This window comes from Rhea americana, unplaced genomic scaffold (genome assembly GCF_003343005.1).
Source record: "Rhea americana isolate MKP2758 unplaced genomic scaffold, rheAme1 scaffold_12, whole genome shotgun sequence".
Classification (NCBI taxonomy): Eukaryota; Metazoa; Chordata; class Aves; order Rheiformes; family Rheidae; genus Rhea; species Rhea americana.
The window spans coordinates 6,760,086-6,774,746 of record NW_028185261.1 but is presented as its reverse complement, the minus strand read 5'-3'; positions in this window follow the sequence as shown (position 1 = coordinate 6,774,746).

Genomic DNA, 14,661 nt, shown 5'->3' with positions numbered 1-14,661 from the left:
GGCGGCAGCACCGTCTGCTCTCTCGCGTCCCTCCCCAAAGTTCCTGCCTCGCTTTCCTCGTCCGCGCCGCCTTCTCCTTTCTGCTCCCTTCCTCCCTAGCTCTGCTTGGTATTTATAGAAGCTTTACTTCTCTTTTGTTTAGCTTTGTGCCTTCTGTTTCCTCGTTGTTCTCGTTGTTTCCACCAGAAAACAACGGGGTTTTTTACCCCTTCCTGTTCAAAATGCACATTTGGAGCAAGCAGGGATCCGTGCGATCTCTGCASTCCTGCGCGACAACGCACGGCGCAACAACGGAGAAGACGCGAGGAGAGCGAAAACAAGAAGAAGAAACAGGGAGCGCGGCCGCCCCCTTTGCAGCCACCGTGCTGCCCCCGGGCAGGGCTGGTCCTCCCACGCCAGCCTCGAGCCACCAGGCCGGTTTACACCGAGAGCAACGACCGCAGCACCCAACTGTCGTGGGGCTTTGCCTGCCCTCGCCTGCATGCTGCCTTCACGTGATTAGGGGGTCGCTGCCTCCAAGAGAAAACGAAACGGTTCTCCGATTACTTTGGTCAAAGTAATCCTAGAAACCGCTTTTAATAACAGCAAGTAATTTTTAAGTATCCTTCTGGTACTGAGTGATACCAGGTTTTCAGAAAATCATCAAAAACATATTGCAAGGTGTTTTTTTTTTTTTAAAAAAAAAAAAGAACACTGAATTTTCTGAAGTGCAATATATCAAAATCCCACCCTGTGAATCCCGTCTGCGCAGCTGAGCTCTCCCTGTTACGGTTCTGTGCAAGCGTATTTCCTCCCCGCTCCCCCAGGTACCGTTCTCTCTGTGTGTACGACAGTAACAACTGCGCCTGTACGAAGACCGAACACAACCGCCAGGTCTTTGTAGAGGACGATTAACAGCCGGCAGTGAATCTTAGCACTTATTCAATGGCATACGAATGAGTTATGAAAATTCTCTTTTACTGGAGAAGTAATAGGATATCATGCCATTTGCATATGTTTTGTCTCTTGTGTGATAGCACATTTATGATTTTCATAGTTTAAAGTGAGAAATATGTACACAGATATTACACGTTTGTACTCAGGCAGTCCTAGCTCAATGATTTTGCCTCTCCTTCTGTCATTAGTGAAATCCCCTCTCCAGCTGTATCCAATCCAAAGTCCTCAGGTCCACCCTGAGCAGACCTGAGCTCCTCCAGCGTTCCTGGAGACGTGAGGGTTCGTTTCTTGAACGGGATCTCTGCTGTCGCACATAAATTATCTTGATTAGTGCCCTCGCATAGGATACCTGGAGGTAAATGCAATGGCATTGCACTGTTCTGAAGTACACGGAGCCCCTAAACTTATGTGCGCTTTTCATTTCATGACAGAAAAGCTCTATATCGTTCTCTAGGATTTAATAGCTGAGCATGTGTGAAAAGGAGCAACTCCATAATAGGGAAACATCTCTCAGCTCTAAGGCTAAAAAACAATCATAGTAGAATTTAAGTGAGATCAGTGGTCTTTTTAAGCAGAAATACTAACAGTCATTGATAAAAATGCAAAAGGAGAAGAATTTGCATGCCTACCAAAAAAAAAAAAAAAAAAGTAAAAAATGCAACCTATTCCCAGACTCCACAGAGTCAGTTCTCTTCCAGGCTACCAGGTATGACGGAGAGAAGGAAGGACTCAGACCCAGGCTGAGGAAATCTGCACTTCTGCTGCCAACTTGCACGACACCATTTCCCCACTTCTTTTCTCCCCAGAAATACTGGTGTGCCAGGAGATTGCACCCACTGCAAGAAGCATGCTACTCTTACCCCTATGCACATTGCCACAGAAATATATACAGACATCAATATTTTTCCTTATAAAAAAGTATGTATAGAAGCCTGCAGAAGAGCTCACTGCCTGGCTGCCAGCACTGTGCAAAACTGGGGAACCAAAGCCAAGCACCAAAGGCGGGAGGTGCCTTCATCCCGTGCACCACCCCAACTGCAGGGATAACCACTGGGCAGAGAGGGACACTGAGCCCTCCAAGCTGGGCTCCCGCAGTGAAGGAGGCCCTGGGAGGCCACCGAAGACCAAAGCGCGACGCCGTAGTGGGCACCGTCTCTGCTGTTACTTGATTGTGCATTGCTACCTAAGGCAGACAGGAAAGAGCTTGGGAAAACTGCAGGAAAAGGGGCCTTAACATCTGAGCGGGGGCCTGTGAAATGGCTGGCAATGCAGCAATTGCTGTTGCTGTTACGCCACCACATGTGCCAGGCAGCCTAGCTTCTTTTAGGAGTCCCATCATGAAGGACCCGTTTGGTCGAGGCGCACTGCAGCTGGAAACATGAGCAGTTAGCACTGATGCTGCTGGCAGCGAGCTCCAGTTACTGAATTGTCTTCCCCCCTCTCCCCTCACTGCAACCTAAAAAATCCCTGTCGGCCCTGTAAGTCATTCACACCAAAGGTCTGTGTCCAAAGCAGCAATCTGAAGAGAGGATGGGGAATAAAATCCTTCCTGTCCTCCGCTGCAGCGCAGCGGTGCTCAGAGGGTGACCTACAAAGGGAGCTGCGAGTCCGTGACCTCCTTTGCCCTCTTACGGGATTTTAAAGGAGTCTTGAATTTTTTGCTTTGAAAACTAGTGGGGATGTGGGAGAGGTTCTGCATGATGGCTTGTTTATTTGTTTGCTTTACTTTTGAAAAGTAGGTCTCATCTCTCCTGGAAGGGCCTGGATAACTGGACAGCTAACGAAACAAAAATATTGCCTGTGTCAAGGGAGTGAAAGGCAAGAGAGGAAAATGCATTTTTTTAAAATCTATTTTTTTGTTTTTAATCTGAATGCTTAGCATTCCTTCTTCCTAGTTAACATCTACTGGAGCTCAGTCATACACTGACATTTTGGAGAAACAAGGTCTCTAAAATTTTCAAGAGCTCCTAGCATAGCCTCTGTACTGAACACCCATCCTCCAGCCCACAGAATATGCTTTTCAGGTAACAGCAACATTTTGTATTAGGTGCATTTTGAGGCTCAAACAAAGCAAAAAAAAAAAAAAAAAAAAGAGAGAATGCAGTTTTGTCTTCTAAGTAACTTCGTACTGCCTATCTAACCAGCATGCAAAAGAAAATAATTAAAAAAAGAACAAGTAAGAATTGCCCTTTAAATTACCTATGGACAGCAAAGGTGATGAATTGGAGATGTTTAGTTTTATTCCTTTGCAGGTTTTTCTTCTCTGCACTGCAAAACACTTGGTCTATGGTCCTTAGCTAGTATCTTCTGCAGCCTGGTATCAATGACCATGTTGCATTTTTGAACAGCTGAGCAGAAGGACACACAGCGAATACTGCACCCGATGTTATTCATTGCAAAAATGAGCTAAAAACAGGTCCACTTCTGCACCAGTGCAAAAAGCCACTCTTGGCAAGAGAGAGCTTCCTGGAGTTAAATCATGTTCAGTAGATGATGACGATGGAGATGCACGTAATGAATTTGTAACTGTGGGAGGCAAAGCATAGTTTCTGACCCAGGTGAAATCTAAAGCATTTTGCTAATGTCCCGTGCTGGATTTTAGGGAGAGGACAAGAAGCTGAGCCCGGCCGCCACGGCCCTGCCGGACGGGCAGCTCATGCGCCCGGAGCCGTTAACACGCCGCCACCTTCCCCAGCCGCAGCAGCCTCATCCCGGCCGCCAGCGCAAGTGTGGATTGCTACGCTGAACACGTCAGAATAAGTCAATAGTTTAATAGCCACKATTAAGGCTTTTCCAAATCCATTTATCAACTGTAAATTATTCTGAAATAAAATCGCCTCAGCCAATCGGCYGTGTAGTCCCTGGACCCATTGCTATATGCTTATTTCTCAATTAAGTGAAGCTCCGCACCCCAAGTAGCTTCCTGGTTTCTGGACATTGCAAGATGCAGCGCAGAAATCCCCATCTCCTGCTGGAGAGCTCACCAGGCTGTTCCCAGCGCAGCAGGGCAGATGGCACGGGGGGAGGCTCCCAGCTCCTCGAGCCACCCCAAAACTGGAGGAATAGGCAGCAGAGCCCCCGTGGCCGGTGCAGCCAAGGTCGGGGCCGTGGCCGGGAAGGGCAGAGCCTCTGCCAGCACGCGAAGGGAGCTCCTGCCCGGCAGCACGGTGGGGACAACTGGAGGGGGCTGCCAGTATTTAAATATAYGTGCTCCAAGCTATAACTTACGTTGCTTTACCAGGGCAGCCGGCGTACTTCAGTGGTGCAAAGACAGATTGATTGTGCAGCTTACTTGAAGAGATACCGAAATCTGAGAGGGATAATATTAGATCATACACTTGGTCTTCAATCAAAAGGAAGATTATTCCCCATTATGTATTTTTTATGCAGTGTTTTACACAGCATGAGGTCAAAAGTACCAGGCAGCGAGGCCTCGTCTTGCCTTCAGAGACTTATTTTGCAGGCTGAAAGATACCTCCTTAGTCACTGCAATTACCTGCTTGAATCTTCCCTCACTTCTATAGGCTGTCTTGCCCATTAAATAAGTTAACTTTTTTCTCAGTACTTGCATCCATCCAGCGGCTGTAGGTGGACTTGTGATACATTTCACAGGCGCTCCGAATTGCTCTCCAGTTCGCTTTGCAAGACCTGGGAGTCACCTCCTCCTCTTCCCGCAGCAGCACCCCTCCTGCCTAAAAAACATCTTAACGCTGGACTCTGGGCTAGCCTGCTACGCACCTTCCCATCAGCCGGTCCTCAGCAATTTAGGCATTGCTCACCAGAGGCAGCAACAGGGCAGGGAATGGCTCTGCCATTGAGAAACCGTGACAGGCTGCTCTTCATCCACAAATCAGAGCTAGGGTTTAATCTGTAGATGCTGAAGTTGGTCTATTGCCAGCATTTAAGACAGAATAAGAAAAAATAAAACAAGGCTATGTCAAGCCACATTGTATGTTCACTCCTGAATTTTCTCAGAACTCTCAGCATTCTGCATTAGACCCTAATCACAGARCCAAAACTGGATGATAACTCAATATATTTTTGGCAAAATATAGGCAACTCGGATCTAATTACACATGGTTGAAGTTCTAATAGGTATCTCATACTCACCACTTTTAAAGTTTGCACAAAGTATTAAGCTGCAGTGAGCTCCAACTTGCTTTCTGGGCAAATATGAAAGAAGGTTTTTTTACTAATATTTGTGAACACGGACCATGGACTTCGGGGCAAGTCACTGGGCATCCAGCTAGTGTTTTAAGGCTTGACTTTATTATGTATTGCCTGGGGCAATACATAATAAAAACCAGTTTTGAATGTGTCACTGCCTCTGCGGGTCCCCTTTGCACGGGTGCGCGCGCAGCTGAGCTGAACGRAGGTTTAACAAAGCGGCGCTTGGAGCCCCGGAGGTCCCTTCYGCCGGGCACGAGTCGGCAGGGGGACCAGGGCCGCGGCTGGCCACCAGCGAGGGCCAGGAGGCGGATTTCACGTTTGTGCCTAGATACGCACAATCCAGACAAGATCGCCCTTACCACCTGGAAACCAGTTCAAGATTGGAGCCAAACTCGGCAACAGCAAAAATACAACCAACCAAAAAAAAAAAAAAATTAAAAAAATCCTCTCCCTTTCACCCAACATTCATAAGCCTCTTTAGAAGTCTTTAATTTAAAATGAAACACAAGCCTGGCAGCTTGCCATAGTAGCACACAGCTTTTAACTGACCCCATATGTAAAGTCAACCTGAGAGAGCTGTTAAATTCTTTAATCCAGCCCTCCAGCCCCCTAGAGGCATGTTTCTCCTGTGAACTGTGGAGCCAAATTTCTGCAAAAGCAAGCTTTAAATCTGGAAACATTAACTATCCTCCCATGTAGTTACAGAATAAAAGTATTCACCAGGACATAATGAACAGTAAACCAAATGCACRAGTTATGGGTGACGCCGACTTTGTGTCTCACTGCCTCGCAATGCAGATTTTTCAACACCACGCGCATCCTAAATCACAGCTTGCCCCACGTGGAGGGAGCTCAGCCCTGGCCCTTCTGCAGTGCTGGGGTGGGGAGGCCACGGTAGGTATTTACTTATATCTGCCCCAGAGGTATTTGCTACCAGAATTACGATGTCAGTGTTTAAATGGGAGCTCTGCTGACACAGTAACCAACAAATGAAAAAAAATCTTTAAAATTTGAACATACTGAAGTGACATTTATTATCAATATAGATATGGATCAGCATTGCTGATCAACTCTAAAAGCYAAAACAAGAGGGACAAAAAGCTCTCCTGGCGGATGCTGAATAACCACAATAAAAATCCCACATGCTGCTTTCTTGCAGAGAAAACCATTTCAAACATGTTCAGCCTTGCTATGGAGTGCCTGACTGAACTTTTTTCCATTTTAGGTAAAATGAGCCCACCTTGTACTGCCTACRAGCTGCCCTCTCCTTTCGCCATAAAGCATTTGGAAAGTGCTGTTAACTCTTAGTAGTAGCACTCTTGGTAATGGTCACAGTAAAGCCTATGTTTTAATTAGACTGTGATACAAGGAGGTTTTCTTTCATATCGTGTGAAACGTAGAGATAAGGTTTATGGAAAGTATCTTTAGGTGACCCTGTGAAAGCCTATGCTTTGCCATTGCTGTTGATGTCCACCCCAGCGCACTGCACAGCAGCTGAATTCTGCTCCTTATTCCCTAGCAATTTTTTAATTTTAAACTGCATGGCAGATTCAACCCCCAGAAGAAAAAAGATATAAAGCATTAGCTTTCTTTGGAGCAAAGAGACTAAAACTGAAGCACAGGACATACTTAGTGTTTTTCTTTTTCTTYCTTTTCTTTTTTCTTTTTTTTTAAGCTAACTTTGGTGTTATTTGATGCAGGAAATGACATGCTCTCTCTAGCTACATTTCTATGAAATCTTAAGTGAAAGATTGCTTCCAGCAGAATGCCCTGAACAAATCTGAAGAGATTTTGCAGAACATAAGATTTCAGAGCCCAATTAATTCTCTGATTAAGAAGTCACAATGGGACTGGGAACAAGCAGCTGTGATCCTAGTCTTTCTCCTTGAATATGGTTTATTAATGAAGTTTTAAAAACAGGAGATAGGAGAATAGGACTGGCCTTTGTTGTATGTGATATGCCATAAACTAGAACCAGTCCTCCAGATTTTTGCTTGTCAGTTTTGCATTTAGTAAACAGAAGTTGCCTTTAAAGAGAAATTTAACATGATTACAGGTCTCCCTCCATGTCTGAAGTTCTCTCTTAAAAGTAACCTCCATATATTGCACTCCTTTCACTTTTCATGATGTAAAAAGAAGGTCTGAAAGGTTTGAAAAGCATTGCTTCCTACTTACCTCTTTTTCCTTGAGTCCCAAAGACGTGCTTAAGCTTGTCCTCCCCAGTTTTTAGGGGATCTGGGCTTCTGTGCAAGGCAAGCAGGGCTTCTTCACGCCTACAGAAAAGACAGGGAAAAGGGAGTTCCTCACAAAAAGAGCTTTTCTTCTAAGTGTAGTAATAACCATCATAAAAATGAATACAGTCTAAATAAAAAACACTCCCATGTACTGAACTGGGATATCATGCACTGAAAAAAAGGTGAACCTATTTCAGCCAGTTTGGCAGTCAGCCACAGAGCCTTACAGAAGAGACCTGCCACTGTATTGCTCAAAAACAGACAGCTAAAACCAAAACCCTTTCAAGGTCTTCTTTGCACACTAATAATCAAGTGGCACAATATTATATTTGAATAATAACAACAAGTAGCACTTGTTTCTACAGATTTATATTCTTAACAAATACAAACCTCCAATTTTAAACTCTTGACTAAAAATAGGGAAAAATGTCAAACTTTCCCCTGTATCAAGGAATCTGAGAAACYTATCTTTACACATGTCGGACACATACAAATCCTAGAATAACGGGTTACCTAAAAAGGAGTAAGGGAAAAAAAATCACACGGGAGTAGACTATACTGACATTCCAATATACTGCAGGGAGTGAAAATTGTCTAACCCCCTGAAGTTTGCAATGCCTGTCTAAAGTACTGTGTACTCCCTAAGTAAAACCTCCTGCCCCAGAAATCCAAGGGAGGGTGAAAGAACTCACTTGAAGGTTTGTCTCTTTGAAAAAGACCTGAGGAAAGAAAAAAGGTCCATTTCAGGGCTCATAGAATAAGTGTATTTAGATACTCCTCCTTAAGAAAGGACCCAGATGCAAGCAAGGCTTGTGCCATAGTTTAAATCCAGGTTCCCAGAAAAAACTTGCTTACAGAAAGATCAGAAGATCTGAGGATCATTACTGCAGAGGATTCTGAGAAATTATCTCCTAATGCACAGCTGAAGACAGAACTAGTCTTGGTCTCTCTTTGGCTTGAACCTCTACTGAAATTTAATGCTGACAAATCAAAAAAGGATATATCCAGAATCCGTAACCCTGATAAAAATGGGAAATCTGTATCATCTTAATCAAAGGATATGCCACCCTGAGCTGGATCTGTGTCTTGTCCCTTGGCCTCATATGACTCCTGTGTGCTAGAGGTTAAGGGTTTGTTAAAGAATATCCGTTTTGATTAAGTGTCACATACGGTGTAAAACATCCTCTTTATCATTGGAAGTAAAGGTTGGGGGCCAGACAGTGCCTTTTAGTGAGCTTCTAATATAAATTAGGTGTCTTAGGTAATGGGTGGTTTTCAGACAGGATTGATCTTTCTATGGTCCAGTGAAAGTAGGTGTGTTTGGCGAGATGTCACAAAAGCAGGCTTCCTGGCACCTATACTAATAGGCTGGTTACCCCTTTTGGAGTAGGACTTGAAAAATACAACACAGGAATCCCCCCTCCCCCAACTTCTTCATTTTCTTGATGTAATGGGCAAAGGTCTAGATATCCTTTACTCCTTTGGTATTTCAGTCCTTGTATTTGCAGTATCACTGAGTGAATCTTAAGCCACTCATCTTTTTAGTCACTTACAGCTCCCTAAACTTGCATGAACTTAAACACGAAGCTGTTATGAGTAGACTAGGTTACTTACTATTTTTATCAATGTACAACCTTTTAAGAAAAATATATCAAGTACAGCACCACCACAACCAAATGATTTCTRTTCCCCATTAAGTCCTCTGTGGAAACTTTGATTGCAGAGAGACCTAGAGAGAGCTGGAGAGATGTTAAACCCTAAGTTCYCCTGCCTCAAAAATAAGAGAAAACATGCATTTATATAGACATCAAAACGCGTCTGTATTTTCCTCTTTATGAAACAGAAATTCTCTCTGCTTTGTGCAAAGAGTGGCATGATCAAAAGCCCAAACCGAGCACATGAGAGCAAGAAGCTCTAATTCAGAATCTAACCACRGACCTCAGGTAAAGAGGGTATATACAAAATAAACCTTTCCTTTATAGTTCATTGACACGTTATAGTTAAAACTTTTCTGAAAAGTTTCCATGGATTTATGAAGAAGTGAAAGCACAAATGCACAGTAGGTATTCCAGGCTCATAAATCTGACCAGTGAACAAGATCCAAAAGTCATTAAACATGGAGGAACACGTTACAAACAGTATTTTAATATTTCACTTTGTTTCCCAYCTACCTGCCGATCACTTGAACACTAATAAATATCAAAGTTTGTTAAAAAAAATTAGATAATCAGAATCTATTCTGAGATCAGCCTTATAATCGAGTCTATTCCAATCCTTACCGAGAAAAGCTTTCCACGATTCCCAGTTTAACTAGCCAGGCTAACCAAGATTTAGAACCTGAATATCCTTCATTTGCTAATAAATTAAAAAAAGTCGCATTTACYTGAATACGATAACAGAACCAGGCCTGAGCTGTTACCTTCCTTTCTGTTTACTGCAGATAGTGTGGAAGACCTGTGCAACATTTTCTCTTTCATATCTCTGAATCGCTTGTGCTTGTTTTTGCTTATTTGCTCAACGTTGTAATGACGCAAGCTTGTCAAAGCGCTCTTAAACATCTTTGTCTTATTAGAGACTTTTAAAAGCCCACGTGAACGGTTGAGGTTTGGATATTTTTGGTTTTGTGTTTTGTTTTTTTAACAGTATCGAATTAAAGACATCTATTCTCACAACCCCCTGCTTCCAATTTTTTCCCCAGTCATCACTTCATATATCTGAAGGGTGCCAGTGGAGCTAGCAGCATGGCAGGCGAGCGGTTCCCTCTGCCCATCATATCCGATGCTGCAACATGCAAATAGACAGGTATTTTGCAGGCACGGATGCTCAGAGCGGGACCCTAAGGAAACCAGCAGAGACGGATTTCACTACCGCAACGAAGCCGTGCAGAAATGCTGGTTTGCCTCCACCTGATCCCACACTGGGTCGCTTTGTGCCTCCCCCGYGTCACTCAGCGAAGGTGGTTCTCGCCGTCTGCGAATCTGGCTTCATCACGCGTCGGCGCTCCAGAGCGATTCGAGAGCTGGTGCCCTCACGATGYCCACGGGGAGACCTGGTAGTTTTGCTTCACTCACCAAAGACATTAGCTCTCAACCTTTCCAGCTAGCCAGCCTGTTTGCTCTTTCAGCTTTTTAGAAGATACAGGAAGTACTAGAARCGTAACATTGAATGGAAGTTGCCTRGATGATCACTTTTTACTCTCTTTATTGTGCTAACGGGAACACAAATTAATAAAAGTTATGGCAAAAAAAGATGGCTGAATTCCTGGGATTCTTGGGGTTTCTCCTTTCATCAAACAGCTGCTTTCATGCCCCAATAGGCCGACGAGCCAGTGAGCAGGGTGTCCTCGCTGAAGGCAAGGCAGGGTCACTCTTCCGAGAATGACGCATGGAGATACGGGATGGCTGAAGACTCGTTGCCACAGGGAATTAACGGGGCCATGCCTGTGGACCTGATTAAACATGTGGCAGCACGTTGCACTTGAAAGGTCGGTAATGGACGTGAGCAAGTATTGCTGCAGAACAGGTAAGAGGCAAACAGAGGGCATTGCAAACGCAGGTCTCCTACCAGAGCAGCCTGCTTTAAGCGGCTGCATCGAAGCAAAGACAAAACTGTTTCTCTTCTTTATTCTTTAATACCAACACGGTTGGCAAAAGAACATGCCTTAAACGCAGCCTGAGAAACCTCTACAGCTCTGAGGATCTCCCTTGCAGACCTCACCAGAGCAACGACTCTCCAAATACGAGTGACCCTTCGAGGGTTTGATATTTTTCTGCATAGGTGAAGGATGGAAGGAAGAGARAAAAAAAGAAAAAGATCTTTGGCCTTTCCAGATCTAAGAAACAGGTCTGTCAAATTCAAGGGACAGGGTTTTTTTTAATGAAAATTGTTCAGCGCTCTTCCTGTGCGGGACTTCCCTGAACCCTCTTCGGGTTTATTAGTTTCTAATTCCCGTTAGCCTAGACGCGCGTTTGTAATATCGATCCRTTTTTGTCGGGGAGATGAAGCCGAGACGAGCCCTGCTCTTTCCAAGCCTGCCGGCTAAGGAGCGAGCCGGGCCGCCGCTGCGCCCGCGGGCTCCCTTAGCCCTGCCCGGCCGGGCCGCGGCGCCTCTGCTCCGCGCAGGACGCGGGGGGCTCCCGGCCTCGCCGCCCGTCTGCCCGCCGCGGCGCCCGGCCCGCGAGCTTGACAGCCCGCGGCACCAGGTGACCGAGCGCCAGCTTGCCTCCCAGCGCCGGCGCTAAGTAAATCTCATTCCTGATCCAAACCGCTTTTGATAAGAACAAAAGCTCTGTGCAAATGAATATTTCCATCTTATTTCAAATTCTAGGTTTCAACTGCAATATTAATGCTATTTTACAGTGTAATTTACTTGTAATAATATGTCATTATTGCCATTTTACAGTTTTCTCTTAAAGTAGTAAAGAGAATGTTTTAAAAGGCACAAATAGCTGCAGCACAAATCTCCCTTCAGCCTAAGGATCTGCGCTCTCCCATCAGAATGGCACCTAATTGGAAACAATGACATCCCCAACGCGCTAAACACGCCAGTCATTAAAGCATTTTTATTTTGGAATAAAAGAGCACACTTACAGCTTTTTTCCTAAATCGTAAATATAAATTAAACATTTTTCTTCTGCTCCCAGAACGGCATCTGCCTGCGAAGCTGTGCCTGACCTCAAACACTTTTCACAAGCGCACCTCAAACCAACAAGCTGTTCTTAGACATGACCCTCCACAAGACAGTGGATTTACCTGAAACACAACACATAAAAGGCTGCCTCTAATAGGAGACGTGTCCTTACCTGGCAACAACTTCACGAACGCCAAGCAACCGTACCGCGGGGATCGGTACAAGGAACTGCAGGAAATCTCAGGCTGGCTTTCGCAGGCAAGGCTGTGTGTGACGGCATGGAGACGTCCTGGAGGAGAAAGCATCGTTTCATGCAGAAGGTGTTCTTCACACAACAGTTTTACACCAGCTCTGGTTCCACCTCTCATACACAGCTTTGGACCAAAATGGGTTCACCATTAGCCCTCTTGACAGACCCGTCCCAGGGAAGAGCTGCTGGAGCCGTCGTGCTCYGAAAGGCTCCGCAAACAGCAAGGGCAGGATCTCACTGCTATTTATGAAAACTGTTAATACACAGTGATCGGACTTAAACAGCAGCCAGAGCTAAACTGGATTATTAAAATCTTTTTACCTGCATGAGTCAAGGAAGCAGCTTCTCTGTTTCTGGCTTGTAGTTTGTGTTGAGCTATCACGGAGGGCGTTGCAGGTAAGGACTTTGGAGAGCAGCTTGCTAGTAACATCCTGCCAGCCGTAACAGGGTGGATAAAAATCGGCAGGTAATTCTGCAAGTTTCTTGTCTGATGTTCGTGAGAGCTCAGGGAGCAGAGTAAGGGCTGGATCAGCTTTTGTCGATGTTTGAAACCATGGAAAAAGGAATGCAAGGAAAAGCCATCAGGAGCACCACTTTCTTCTTGAAAAGAAAGCTCGGCACAACCTTTTCCTGGTCACATGGCTCTCTTGACCAGCTCACTTAGCTCTTGGCTTTCCACCCACAAGCTGCAGAAAACGCACTGCCTGCCGTGGGCTCAGGGCCACGGTGGCCACAGATAACAAACAAATCAGACGAGTTAGCATGCCACAGAGCAGAGGAGCTCGTGAAGTAGAGAAAAAAAAAGTGTGAACTTCTTCAACCTAATATGGTGAGTGAAAGGGGATTTTTTTATTATTATTATTATTTAAAATTCTGATTATTCTTCCTCCTTGCTCGCCTCACGGTGCACTGTTTTTGTGGCCAGCACAGCACAGCTGCTGTGTTTGTCAAGGTGAAGTCCAGAGTCAGGACACGCAAGCAAGTCCATGCAGGAATGTCCCAAACCTTGATACACTCGAGTGCAGACAGACAGACAGACAGACAGGATGGTGTCTTTCTCTCTTGCATACCTGCACTGTGCCTCATACTAGAAATCAGTAGAAAGCAAGCAGGATCAGGGGAAGCTTGTGTGGCTTGATGAACATCTCTGTAGATGCTTCTGGAAATACTGAGGATGGACAAGACCACACCAACTCGAACTTCCCCTGCTCCTGCAGTCTGGGCCTGTTTGTAGTCTAAATTGTTATTTAATTTAACCATGTCATAGGAGCATGATGAAGGATGACCAACGCTGCCAGTTCCTTGCATTTCTAGAAGTCACTTGCACTACACTGGAATCTTTTCTCCTAAAGCTCTTGGTCTGCAGCGCTCCTGCTCTGGCTGCAGCTGCCTCCACATCACAGCACACTGCTGAGCACTACAGGATAGTTAGAAAACTATCCTTTAAATTATCGCAGACTTTCCTTCCTTCCCTGAAAGAATTCCCACTGCTGTTCCAACACCACAAAATCCTATGGACATATGGGGTGAAGATTATTTAAGATCCAAGTGGTCAGGAGGGCTCTAGGTCACATCAGGTTCTCTCCTGAAGTCTGGGGGTTTCTATCAGCCAAAGAGACAGCAGCAACCKTTGCTCAACAGCTGCGAGATTTACACAGTATTTCCAAAAAATGTAATTTCTCAGTGGGATCTCTATCTGAATTTGTCAGAATAATATTTAACGGTTGGCAAAACATCAGTAAATAAAAGCAGATCAAGATGATGTTATTACAATAACAGATTACATTACAATTCTTTGTCCCTAGGAAACCTCTGATTAGAACAAGATCCTTACTAGGGTCTTATGAATAAGTCAAACGTGGGGCTTCAACGACCCTGAGCGACAGCCCGCAAGCCGTGGGGCTTCCCCGCGCCCGCGGCGGCAGCGGCCCCCGGGGAACAGGCGCTAACCTGCACCGGTAGCAGCGCCGATCGTGGCGCGGGGGCTGATTTCACACAGCCTGGGCCAGGGTTTCTGCTAGCGTAAGCTCGCACAGCTCTACTGTGCCAGAAGAGCGCTGCCGGCTTATAAAAGCAAAAACCGACTCRTAGTCAGACCCTTTTAATTCCCTTTTTGTGCAAGTCTCCATTCTTACTGCTCTTGAAATTTAAACCAAAATCTTTCTGAAGCAGCGTACCTCTGTCCGTGCACTGCCGCTACGGAGACGAGCGGGAAGGAGACTTTGGTTAGAAGAGGCGTAGGACAACTCAGCCGCTTGCTGGCTTCTCCCTCCGACTCTGCCAGCGCGCCTGGCGGCGATAGCTGATCTCAGACCTGCAGCTGCGAAGTTACTCAACGAGGAGAAAATTATCTTTTGCCGAGGAGCGCTAGGACAGCTCTGAACCCGTGCGTGCCCTCAGGCACCGGCGTTTAATTTCTGAGCTGTTTATCGCCTTGCGCA